Source organism: Sceloporus occidentalis, unplaced genomic scaffold (genome assembly GCF_023333645.1).
Source record: "Sceloporus occidentalis isolate IW3139 unplaced genomic scaffold, rSceOcc1.0.p SCAF_41, whole genome shotgun sequence".
Lineage (NCBI taxonomy): Eukaryota > Metazoa > Chordata > Lepidosauria > Squamata > Phrynosomatidae > Sceloporus > Sceloporus occidentalis.
The window spans coordinates 5097459-5111677 of NW_028317021.1; positions in this window are offsets into that span (position 1 = coordinate 5097459).

Below are 14219 nucleotides of genomic sequence, written 5' to 3' on the forward strand. Positions count from 1 at the left end.
GCTGAGCCTTCTCTGTCAGAGAGCTCAAATGCCACAACAAGCTACAATTCTTATAGCATTGTGCCATGGCAGTTAAAGTGATGTCAACCTGGATTATTTCTGCAGTGCAGATGCAGCCTTGGAGATCCTTTCCAGATCAATGGTTCTTTGATTCTACTGCATAGGCCTTAAATCATGGTGGGTGAAGATGTTCAACAAGAGTTTTGCCCACAATATACTCATCCACTCTTCCCTAACCCATCGTCACAGATGGCCTAAATCCTTGCCCCTGGGGAAGTAGGAAAGATCTGGTTGAGTGTATAAGAAGTTCTCATAACTTCCCACAGACATAGTTTTTTGTGGGCTTTTCAGGCTCTGTGACCATGTTCTAGAAGAGTTTGTTCCTGACGTTTCACCAGCATCTGTGGCTGGCATCTTCAGAGAATGCTGGCATGGAAGAGAATGACACACATATTGTGTGACCCTGGGTAGGGAGGAGTGATTTCCATGTTAATCTGTGTATGGTTCTGTTGTTGATGGCAGATTAACACAGATTAATATGGAAATCACTCCTCCCTACCCAGGGTCACACAGTATATACATACCCAACTCTCTTCCATGCTGGCATTCTCTGCGGATGCCAGCCACAGATGCTGTCAAAATGTCAGGAATAAACTCTCCTAGAACATGGACACAGAGCCCGAAAAACCCACAAAAAACTATGGATGCTGGCCATGAAAGCCTTCGACTTCACATTCCCACACACATTTTGTGTAGCTGGAGGCATGCTGCAGATCAGCAAAGGAAGGGGAGGGGGATTTTAAAAGATAGTTTTATTTCAACTTGTCCTTGCACATAGGCATGTTGGTTGGCCTCAGATACAATAGATACACTGATTCAGTGGTTGAAGGGTGTGTTCACTCATAGCTAAATCCAATTGATTCAGACGGTCTTCTCTAGTCAGGGATTCAGTTTAGGTCATAAAGTCATGCATGATATAGGGGAAAGACCATGCCCTTCTAGTCCTGATATGGTCAACATGGGCTTTATTTAACACAAATTAAGGCTTTGTTGCAAAGTATTATTTTTGAATGACAGCCTGTGTGGTTTGAGCATCAGACTAAGACCATGGAGAATCATAGAATCATAGAATCATAGAGTTGGAAGTGACCACAAGGGCCATCCAGTCCAACCCCCTGCCATGCAGGAAATCTAAATCAAAGTATCCCCTACAGATGGCCATCCAGCCTCTGTTTGAAGACCTCCAAAGAAGGAGACTCCGCTACACTCCGAGGGAGTGTGTTCCACTGTCGAACAGCCCTTACTGTCAGGAAGTTCCTCCTAATGTTGAGGTGGAATCTCTTTTCCTGCAGCTTGCATCCATTGCTCCGGGTCCTAATCTCTGGAGCAGCAGAAAACAAGTTTGCTCCCTCCTAAATATGACATCCCTTCAAATATTTAAACAGAGCTATCATATCACCTCTTAACCTTCTTTTCTCCAGGCTAAACATTCCCAGTTCCCTAAGGCGTTCCTCATAGGGCATGGTTTCCAGACCTTTCACCATTTTAGTCGCCCTCCTTTGGACACGCTCCAGTTTCTCAATGTCCTTTTTGAATTGTGGCACCCAGAACTGGACACAATATTCCAGGTGGGGCCTGACCAAAGCAGAATACAGTGGCACTATGACTTCCCTTGATCTAGACACTATACTTCTATTGATGCAGCCTAAAATCTCATTGGCCTTGCTAGCTGCCGCATCACACTGTTGACTCATGTTCAACTTGTGGTCTACTTGGACTCCTAGATCCCTTTCACATGTTGTCTCTTTAAGCCAGGTGTCCCCCATCCTATATCTGTGCATTTCATTTTTCCACCCTAAGTGCAGTACCTTACATTTCTCCCTGTTGAAGTTCATTTTGTTAGCTGTGGCCCAACTTTCTAGTCTATTCAGGTCATTTTGAATTTTGATCCTGTCCTCTGGAGTATTAGCTATTCCTCCTAATTTGGTGTCATCTGCAAATTTGATAAGTATTCCCCCAATTTTTTCCTCCAAGTCATTGATAAAGATGTTGAACAGTACTGGGCCAAGGACAGAGCCCTGTGGAACCACTGGTTACTTCTCTCCAAGATGAAAAGGTGCCATTGTTGAGCACCCTTTGGGTTCGGCCGGTCAACCAATTACAAATCCACTTAACAGTTGCCTTGTCTAGCCCACATTTTACAAGCTTGTTTGCAAGAATGTCATGGGGAACCCTGTCAAAGGCCTTACTGAAATCAAGATATACTATATCCACAGCATTCCCTTCATCTACCAAGCTAGTAATTTTATCAAAGAAAGAGATCAGATTTGTCTGGCATGATTTGTTTCTCTGAAACCCATGTTGACTTTTTGTGATTATGGAATTGCTTTCTAGATGTTCACAGACTCTCTGTTTAATGATCTGCTCTAGAATCTTTCCTGGGATTGATGTCAGACTAACTGGCCGATAATTGTTTGGATCCTTTTTCTTCCCCTTTTTGAAGATAGGGACAACGTTTGTCCTCCTCCAGTCTGCTGGGACTTCTTCTGTTCTACAGGAGTTTTCAAAGATTATTGTCAATGGCTCCGATATTACATTTGCCAGTTCTTTTAATACCCTTGGCTGTAGCTCATCTGGTCCTGGCGACTTAAATTCATTTAGATTAACAAGGAATTCCTGTACTATCTCTTTACTTATTTTGTGCTGAAATTCCCCTATTCTGTCCTCTGCTCCAAGGTTCGATTCCCAATGGAAACCCTACTGGGTGACTTTGGGCAAGTCACACACTCTCAGCCCCAGAAAACCTCGTGACAGATTCGCCTTAGGGTCACCATAAGTCAGAAATGACTTGAAGGGACACAACAACCACAGCAACATTATTTTATTTATTTTAATTTTATTTATTATTTATTTAATATATATATACTGTCCGCCCTCGCCATACATGGCTTCACATTTACACAGACGGCAAGGGACAACATTCAAATAAATGGGACTCCAGCATGTGCGAAATTTACTTTCGCAAGGGAGGTCCAGAACGGATCCCTTGTGTATGGCAAGGGAGGACTGTATATATTATTTATTTTATTCACTTTTATTTATTTTATTTATTTTTATTTTATTCATTTCTATTCTATTACTTTATTTCTAGTCTGTTCTATTCTAATACTGTGTTGTTCCATTTCTGGGTGAAAATTACAATATTCTGTCACTGCTCAAAAAAACTTCTTTCTTTCTTTCTTTCTTTCTTTCTTTCTTTCTTTCTTATCCTTTGCTCCTTCTTGCATGGTTTCAGGCAGCTGCAGCTTTCAGGTGTCAATCTAGCTGGTTCTAATTTTTACCAGATATGCAAACCATTTCTTTTCGCTGCGAGAGGCGTTTGCTCTGAACTTTGTGATGCTTGAAAAGAACGATAACAATCGTTCCTGTGACCTTGTAGCCTTAATAATGACCAATAAATCAGATTGAGGGTTCGATATCACAGGTGCTAATGGCTCATTAAAAGGCCTTCTGTTGATTTTTAAAAAAATTAATATTCTGGTTCTGAGCTACGGCTTCGATCTCATTAATAATCCCAACTATCCTATATTAACAAAAATTTGTGTTGGCAAGGATGTAACCCCCCAAAAGGATACTATTAGATTTATTGGCATGATGTAGTGGTTGGAGCATTGGAGTACAACTGTAGAGATTATGGTTCGATTCCCCACTCACCCATGGAAAGCCACTGGGTGAACGTGGGTAAGTCACACACTCTCAGCCTCAGAAAACCAGATGATAGGGTCACCTTAGGGTTGCCATAATGACTTGAAAGCACACAACAGCAACAACATTAGAGTTATTGTCCGCCTGCTGTAATATAATACACTTGTCCCTCCACATTCACTAAGGTTAGGGGCCCAAGACCCCTGTGAATATGGAAAACCCGCAAATAAAACACCATGTTTTTACCTGAGAGGACACCTCTCAAGGAATCTCTAGGTCCTCCCGTGCAACTCTGTGGCCAACATCCGACAGACACTGACCATAGAACTGCACTAGAGGAGCTACAAATGCCTAGTAGAGTATTCTCTCTAGGAATCTCTAGGCTTTCAGTGCAACTTTTAGTTCAAGTTGACCATAGAGTTGCACTGGAAGACCTAGAAATTCCTAGAGAGAACATATCAATCAAATCCGTGAATAATCAAATCAGCAAATACCAAAGCCGCAAATATGGAGGGACGAGTGTAGTCTTCCAGGACCATGTACTAAATGACGTAACTCACAGATCTTCCAACATTTCACAGATGAAAACCAAAATGCATGTGGCCAAGCAACATCAAAGTGCATTCAAGACAGCAAAAGGTTTTTAATAAGGAAGAACAGACAAGCTAGGAGAGGCAGTAGCCATTTGCTTTTGATTGAGTCTGCAGGGAAGGGCCTGATTCTAATCTTCCACTACATTCAGTTGAGCTAATGGGATACAAACTACTTTTACACTTTGAACTTAGTTTGCAGCAATTGATGTCAGCTGAGGACCAAGGGAAAAGTGGGAGAAGGTGAGGGAAATCAGGACCTTTTAAAAGCAGCTGGAAAAGTGGGACAGCAAAGGATTAATTTAGACTTTTTCTGCCAAATTGAGTCAGTTGGAAGGTATGAACTCGGTTATTAAACAACAAATAGTATATGATAACTGACTTTTGCCATTACTTCTTTTTAAGGGAAAGAATAAGAATCTCAGGCATCAAATACTTATTGCCTTGTGGCAATGCAATGTCAAACTGCATTATTTCTACAGTGCAGATTAGACCCAAAGCTGCTGCTGCTGCTGCACTGCAGAATTAATATACTTTGACACTGTTTTAACTGTCATGGCTCCATCCTATGGAATCCTGGGATTTATAGTTTGTTGCAGCACCAGAGCTTTCTGACAAGAGTAGCTCACAACACTGCAAATTCCAGGATTCCATTGGGTCATGGCAGTTAAAGCGGTGTCAAACTGCATTAATTCAGTGGGACAGAAGCAGCCATAGACCCTGACCCAGCTACAAACAACGGGAGTCTCTAGGATGTTAATACTCTATAGTAGTTAATGTGGAATAACAGTAATGTAGTTAGGCCTTGTGAAAAGGTTCCAATTAATATCAATTTTCTTATCCATGAAGTGAGGCGTTTTCTAATCAAAAGGGGCAACTTGATTAAACCCCATTTTTAACTTCATTGATTGACAGAAGCTGGCATTTTAGCGTTTGTTTCATTCCAGAATTAGGTTATGAAGTTATTAATGGATTGGATGAGTATAGTACTAAAGCCCTAACCGTATTATCCATTTTTATCTTTTTATTGTAACCTGCCTCGGTCTGTAGGGAGAGGTGGGCTAATAATAATAATAATAATAATAATAATAATAATAATAATAATAATAATAAAAAACTGATTTTAACTTTTTTCAGCTGGTTCTTTACCCACAGTTTAGTTCGCTTGGATTTTTTTTGATGGGGGGGAGAAATTACTTGCTTTGTGTTAGTCCCTCATGGTTGGGGAATTAGCTTTAGGCCACCAGATTCAAAGCACTTACTCAAGAGTAGTCCTAATGGGATGAACCGAAGGGCTTTGAAGGTTGGTAGTCTCAGTACCTGATTCATCTATACCAGTGGTTCCCAACCTGTGGGTCGGGACTCCTTTGGGGGTCGAACATCGCCTAAGGCACATATTTCCAATGGTCTTAGGAACCGAGACGCCGCTAATATTATGGTTGGGGGGTCACCACGACATGAGGAACTGTATTAAAGGGTCACGGCTAGGGCTGCCATAATTGTCCACTTTTACCAGGGACAAAATGTAGGACAAATTCAAGACCAAACTGTAGGGCAACTGCAGGACAAAACTCAGCTCAAAATGTAGGACATTTAAGGTCCACCATTTTTCTTCCATGTCCTACATTTTGGGCTGAGTTTTGTCCTGCAGTTGTCCTACAGTTTGGTCTTGAATTTGTTCCACATTTTGTCCCTGGTAAAAGTGGACAATTATGGCAACCCTAGTCACGGCATTAGGAAGGTTGAGAACCACTGACCCATACTCAGTGTGTAGTTTGGTGCGGCACCAGTACACTTTGGCAGAGAAGGCTAAGGAAATTGTAAAACAAAAATGCCAGGGTTCCATGGGCTGGAGCTACAGCACTGAAAGTGGTGTCAAACTGCATCAGGACTACAGTGTAGATGCACCCGTATCCTCTGTGAGCAAGCAATGAGAAGAGAAGGAGCTTGTCTTCTTCTCTCTTTGTGGGCCAATTGAGCCCAGAAGTTGAGGGCAAGTGAATGGGCATTCTACACTGTCGATGCACAGGACTCATCCTCCAGGAGACTTATCCCAAAGGACACTCATCTTTAGGATTATTCGCAGTCACATTTTTTAGAAACAGTGACGGGATGAAAGACAAGACAAGAATCCATTTGCAATGACCAAGGCGTGCAATTTCGGGCCATGGGTGGTTTGGAAATATGTGTTTTTTCCCCCTCTTGCACCACTAAGCCTAGCACATGTTTGCTCCATTTCTTGGTCTGCTTCTCTCTTTCATGAGTCAGTGGTCCCTTCATGGAGTTTCGCTTCCTTTTCTGGAGATGTTTGGCCGGTACGTTTGACTTTCCGATTGGCCCTTTGCAAGAAAGAGGGGATAATTTTAGCACCGGGGAGTTTCCCTGTAGCAAGTGCAGCTGCGCTGAAACCCAGGTGGGGTGTGGACATGGAGGAGTACCATTGCCAGCATTTGTAGATGATTCAGTACTGATAACTGCTCAAGCCTTGTTTGATAACTTGCCTTGATACTTTATTATTCTGGATCAAATCCCAGGTTAAGTACTGGCATGAACCAAACCTTTGAATGGTAGCACTAGGAAACAGAAGTATTAGGGGAGCGCCAAAGGGGCAAAAAGCTCCTTCTAGAGAAGGTGGGGTAAAGAATCATAAAATTGTAGAGTTGGAAGGGATCCCAAGGGCTATCTAATCCATCCCACACAACTAAAGCTTTCCCAATGATGGTCATCTGGTCTCCAAAAAGACCTCCCAAGTAAGAGTGGAGACCACCACCTGCTGAGGCAGTCTAGTCCACGTTGGAATGGTTCTTACATCCAAGAAATCCTTCCTCATGTTTAGGTGGAATCCCTTCGCTTGCTGTTGGAATCCATTGGTTCATGGACTTGTCCCACATGCTAAGCTTTTTTTTAAAGAGAGAAACAATGGCCTAACTCTTATTAGTTTTTGGTGGGTTTTTCAGGACACGTGGCCATGTTCTAGGAGAGTTTCTTCCTGATGTTTCGCCTGCATCTCTTCCGAGCATCTTTTCGTGCCCTCTGAAGACGCCAGCCACAGATGCTGGTAAAACGTCAGGAAGAAACTCTTCTGGAACATGGCCACATGGTTCGAAAAACCCACAAAAACCTATGGATGCCGGCCATGAAAGCCTTTGACTAACTCTTGTTGTTAGCCCTACTAGAGTAGATCTAGTAAACCAGTGGGATTTGTCTATGTGTACTCATTAGTCAACAATCGATTCAATGGGTCTGCTTGAGTTGTCAGTAACCAAATAGGATCTGGAGACCTTCTGTTCTAAATGTGTTTTCTTTGAAGCTATTTTTTTAAATTTTGGTGGTGTCAACTTTGAAATAGAGCCAGCATGGAGTAATGGTTTGAGCATTAGACTACTACCAGGAAGACCAGAGTGGGATTCCCCACTCAGCCATGGAAACCCACTGGGTTTTCTTGGGCACCTCACATGAGGATAGATTTAGGTGCGTTTGTCTTTGGCTGTTCCAGAGGATAGGACCTGAACCAATGGATTCAAAGTACAAGAGATTCCTCCTAAACATTCAGAAGCACTCCCTGAGGGTAAGAGCTGTTTGACTGTGGAGTAGCCTGCCTTGAAAGGTTGTGGCATACCCTCCAATGCTATACAGATGAGAACGGCGCCATGTGCAACTGAGCCACATCGGAATGTGGTCAAGATGGCCACAGTTATTAAGGAGGAAGAACAGACAATGCTCCAGCAGTTTGCATTTGCCCTCGTCTCCCCTTGTTGATTGAAACCTTTGTACTTTGGATTCAGTTTGCAGCAAATTGAAATAGGCTGAGTTTGCAGCAATTGAAGGAAAAACGTGGGAGGAGGATAGAGAAAGTGGGACATCTTAAAAGTGATTGAAAGAGTGGGATGGCAAAGGATTAATGGGAACTTTCCCTGATAAATTGGGACAGTTGGTGGGGATGTGGCAGCCGCAGGAAAATCTTCACATATGGATCCATTTTGACTCCTGCAATGTCAACGTGAGCCAAACAGCGTGAGCCCAATGCATTTTTACTCAATGGCTCAAGTAATGCATAAAATACGGATGATAATGGGGAGAGATTTAGAAAGTGGTCAGGGAATGTTTCTCCACCGGACAGTGGGGGATCTGGATCAACTGTACCAGCTGAACCACTGATGCTCCGGCCCTGTCTATACCTTTTATCCATTGGCAGGGAGTTGGCTGGTAAGCTTTATCATCATTGTCTGACATTAACCTAACTGGACCATGGATGCCAAAGGCCTTCCTTCCATCCACTGAGATAAAGTGAGTGATGATGGAGAGTTCCTGCATGGCAGAATGGGGTTGGACTGGATGGCCCTTGTGATCTCTTCCAACTCTATGCTTCTGTGATTCTATGACTAGAGACAAGGCATTTTATAGAGGCGGCACCCAGTTTGCAAGGCTTCTACAGCCCTCCAGGAACCCATTTTTCCCTCCCCAGATGCCCCTTGGAGTGTGCTTTCTGCTCCACCTGCCAAATGTTGCCGTATTTTTTAGCCAAATGGCTAAAAGGCCCAAGGACATTTATTTTTTAAATCAGGAAGTAAACCAGACGTTGACTTTGAGTGTAGCCCTTCAACCGCTGACATTGTCCATCCCTAGTGTAAGACATTATTTCAATGCTTTTTCTAGCTAAAATGTCTAAACTGAATGATGCCATATACACATTTTAATAGTACCAATGCACGCACATGAACGCCAAAGCACATAGCGTTAGGGCTTCAGTTGGCAATTTACGTGCAGTGACTGCTGGGAGGTCTATTCTGAGCTGTTGTGAAGCTGCTGTAGGGCAACTGTTCATTTGCTTATTGAAAAAGGGATATCCTGCCCTCCTGATGTTTCCACACCAGCCGGCTTGGCTAAGAGAAATCAAAAACAGTCATAAAGGACGATCAAACTATTAAACAACAACAAGATGATCAAAACAGGCCAATGACACAAAAAGAGCATTTTCTACCCAAAAAACCTTGCTTTTTTGCACAAAAAGAATTAGATGATTATCTGCACAGAGAAATATCCTCTGGAGCTCTTTGGAATGTTTGAATACTGGGGAAAACTGCAGAAGTCTCCCTACTCACTATTATTCTTTCCATTTTTATTTTTTATTTTAAAATCATTTTTAATGAAACAAAACCACAACCACATGCACTTTTAAAACATCTATCTACCAGCGACAGCGCGGTTGTGATGTACTGGTGCCACGCCAGGGTGCATAGAGCGCCCTTTCCACGGTGCCAGAAGGAGCTCTGAAATGGAGCTCCTTCCGGGATTTGCGTCGCTGGCACAGACTTTAGACGGCTGCGCCAGCGACGCAAGGCAGAAAGGGGCTGAGTGACCCTTTCTGGGGCATGATGCCCCAAGGACACCCCTTTCCAGGCCGCAGGGAAGTGGCCTTTTGCCTCTTCCCCGCGGCCTGGAAAGTGGTGGATCTGGGCCCCAGAGGTTGCTGTTCTGGCAGCTGAGGCCCCAATCCAGCACTTTTAAAACATCTATCTACCAGCGACAGGCATAACAACAGAACCACAAACTCAACGAAACAACAAAGCAAAAATAAAACACTACTGACATCCCACCTCCAAACTGGTGGTTATATTCCACTATTATTAATATTATTATATTCCACTATTACACTAGTGGTTATATTCCACTATTATTATTATTATTATTATTATTATTATTATTATTATTATTATCCACTATTATTCCACTTTGTAGGATATGATATTTATGCTTCTGTTGCATATACACTCTGTTTAATTTACAAAGCTTAAAACAGATGTATAGCCCTAGCAAAACTGCAAAAGAAGTCATAAACGATTCCCAATCTTTCTGCAAATTGTTCAAAGCTTTCTCCTTAACCAACATGGTCAATTTATCCATTTCAGCAAGTTGAATGGTCTTCATCAGCCAGGTGTCTTTTGCTGGGGTGGCAAAACCTTTTTGCATGCACAGTTCTAGTTGCTATGATCATAGGATTATCAAGGAAACCCATTTCATTTTCAATGGGAACGTGTTTTCTGTGCAGGAATTGTGGGCAGGCATCATATCCAATCTTTACTATGTCACCAGCTGGATGGATGACATTGTGACTATTGGGGTTCAAGTTTACAGTCATTGCACCATTGCAATGACCTAAAGTGGTCCTCTGAACCTACCCTTGAAGCCAGGCAAATTCTCAGAAGGATTTCCAAGGAGCTGGCCTGTATTCAGGGCTTTAAAGTTAGTTGAGGGGCTGGTATATGGTTCAGTGCAGTGTTAAGGCCTGCATGCTTTATGCTATGCTGAAGGGATGTTGGATTGTTTTTTGTGGGTTTTTCGGGCCCTGTGGCCATGTTCTATAAGAGTTTATTCCTGATGTTTCACCAGTATCTCTGGCTTGCATCTTTGATGCTGGTAAAACATCAGGAATAAACTAATCTAGAACATGGCCACATCGCCCAAAAACCTATGGATGTGGGCCATGAAAGCCTTCGACTTCACATTGGATGTTGGATTGATATGAAAGACTGCAGAACACAATCTGTGGGGAACCTCACTTTCACACTGTGCCCCCCTGACATAGGATCTTGGCCTACATTTTATTTCTGGCATCTCTCTTGAACCAGCTGGACAGATGCCCTCTGGGCTTTAAATGCGAGGAGTGCAAATCGCTGTCAGCATGATGTATGGCTTAAGAGTTGGACTAGGATTCTGGAGACCAGGGTTCCAATGTCTGTTTGGCCATGGAAACCCACTGCATGACCTTGGGGAAGTCACACACTCTCAGCCTCAGAAAACCCTATCTCAGGGTCCCTACAAGTCAGAAACGACTTGAAGGCAGACAACAGCAACAAAGCCGCTGCAGGCATGCAGAAGCCCGGAAAGCAAAGTAGAGCTTTCAGGAGTGTGCAATAAGGAACATGCCTGAGCATGTGTGAACACTTGCATAATAAAACATTGATATGAGAACCAGGGTGTTACAAGCATGTCCCTGACGAAGGAGTGATGAATCTGTCAGTTTTGCTTTCATCCACGTTCAGGATTTTGTTTTTGGTTGTTTTGGGGGAAAACACCTGATGTCCCTTCCATCTTGTTTATGAAGAAAGCACTCCTATCGATCTTGACTTGAATGCCACAAGAGTCTCCCTGCAATTATGTCTCTATTTTTATCTGTGAAGCGTGGGTGGCGAGGTTGTTGTCATCCATGGTGGCACGGAGCTGTGAGCTTTGACAACACCTTCTGGGTGAATTGAACAAAAGCAACCAAGCTTACTATGACATTTCCTACTCAAAGGAGCTCGGACCACCACCTGCAGAAAGACAGCGATGAGTTGGGCCTACATTTCTCCTTTCCTTCCCGTCCCTCCACAGATGTCGGCAAGCTCTTTCTTCTTGCTCGGCTTACAACAGCCTTCTTGCGTGGTTCCTCCTGTATCTCTTTCTACTAATACTTTTCATATCTTGGCTGCTCATGGATGCAGCTTTTCTCAGGGCCAACATGTGGCTTCAGTTGTAGCCCTTTCCACCCATGTTCTCGCGCTCAGAGGTACTGACGCATATCACAGCTGTTCACATGCACCCAACGGAAACTCCCCAAAGTCAACTATCAGTTATGATACTTTCTGAAGCGGGGCCTGACATGTCAGCAACAACCCAAGGTGGTGATACCTTTTGACTTAGTTGAGTATAGGACACGTCAGCAGCCACCACTGCAGAAGGGATATTATAGTTTTTGTGGGTTTTTCGGACTATGTGGCCATGTTCTAGAAGAGTTTGTTCCTTATGTTTTGCCAACATCTGTGGCTGGCGTCTTCAAAGACTGCATTCTGTTGTAGATATGGTTGGCCTGTGGGGATTTTAAGGTCCTTTTTGCTGTGAGAAAGTGTGACATGGTATCTGTGTTTCTGCAGCGTAGCAGGAAGGTTAGTGAGCAGAGTAGATGTGCTTTCCTGGTCCAGTTTTTTCAGGTGTCTTGGAACCGTTTCTCCCTGGAGAGATTTCCAATGTGAAGTTGAAGGCTTTCACGGCTGGCATCCATAGTTTTTTGTGGGTTTTTCAGGCTCTGTGGCCACATTCTAGAAGAGTTTGTTCCTGACGTTTTGCCAGCATCTGTGGCTGGCATCTTCAGAGAATGCTGGAGAAAGAATATTGTCTGTCTGAGCTGGGGATAACATAGCAGCAGCTGCCATAATAAGCCATCAGCAGCGATACTGTCTACCCAGCTAAGGTTGTTACGTGAACAGTTACAGTGGGATCAGTGGGCTAAATCCAGTTGTTAGTCCCACACTGAGTAGACCCACTGAATTAATGGAACTTACACATGGGTTAGCTTAGCAAGTTCATATTGACTCAGTAGGTGTGCTCTAATGCAAATTTGGACCAAAAGCCCCATTCCCCTCTGGTTCTGGTGGCATCTTGTTCTGGTGCAAACAGTCCAGATGATGTTCAGCACATTCAGCACCAGAACTGGGATTTAAGACCATGTGTCATCCAAATAGGATGCCACCAGAACCAGGGGGTAATGGGGCTTTTGGTCCATGTCTTCATTAGAGCACACCTATTGAATCGATATGAACATGCTAAGCTAACCCATGTGTGACTCTGAATCTTCCAGGAAGATCTCGAGCCCTCCATTCCTGTGGATGTGGATGTCTACATGGGCATCTTGCTGAGCTACCCAGACCATTTGCCACCATTGCAGGTCACTCACTCTGAGGTTAAGACAAAGTGGCCAGCCATTTGATCATTGTTGGGTACCTCATTCTGACCTCAGAAGCAAGTGACCCCCAGTGGCAGTGGACATACCAAGTGACTCAGTGGGATGCCAGTGCAGACAGTTAATATGGTACAGGAATAGAGGTTCGGCTAACAGTGGGAGGTCAGGGCAACTCTGGGTCGAGGATACTTCAGGCTGCCCCTGGAGTATCCTGGTCCATGCAGACAGGGCCTTGGACTGTCAACTGGATCTAGCCCATGCTCAACATCAGGGATAATTTCTAAATGAGCTGGACATGACACATTAGCCATGGCTATAGATTGATAGGAAACCATCAGCAGAAATACTTTCTGACTCATTCTGGACATATCACTGACCACTGGCCATTCTCGGTGAGGTTGATGGAATTGTAGTCCAAACATCTGGAGGCCAAAGTATTCCTGATCTGTGCTTTAAATACTGGCAGGGGGAAAAGTCATTTCACATGTTCAGGGTGCATGAATAAGCAAGGATGATCTCTCTCTCATATATATATATATATATATATATATATATATATATATATATATTGCACCAAATAGAGTTTCATTTTGCATTCTAATGGCACAATTTTAGGAATCCTGTTAACATCTTACACATGTTTAAAGTCCCCTATGGAAGTGGTTGGACATTTGTGTTCAATATGGAATGGCCGTATTCAGTTCAAGGTTGTGGAAGTGGGGCTGTGCATGGTTGCACAAGGATGTGCATTTACATTGGGCATAGTGTTCATAGTGAGCATTTAGGTTGGACACAGTTGTGAATTGTACATCCAGAGGAGCATGCCCGTTTGGTGGCATTGTGCAACTGCTGTATATCTCCATGGGCATAAAGTTGCTTTCCATCTCCTTGATGTAGGAACTTTTATGTATGTATCCTTGTGTGTTGCAAGCCCTTCCAATCCACAGTTTGAAGCCTGCCTTTTAAAGCATAGCAGCATAGCCATTTAGACACAGCCTTTGAATGCAGTATAAAATAATATAGCAGTAAATGTAAAGTATGTTGGCAGAACTGACCCAAGTGCTGTACTTATTCGTGTGTTAAGTCTGGAAATCTTAGTCAAAAAATTGACCTCAAAAACTGGGGTCAACTGATCCATGGGTCAGTGTAAGTACAGTAACTTAACTTTTATCAGAAAAGGAGCCATCCTTTGTCTGAGAAGAGTG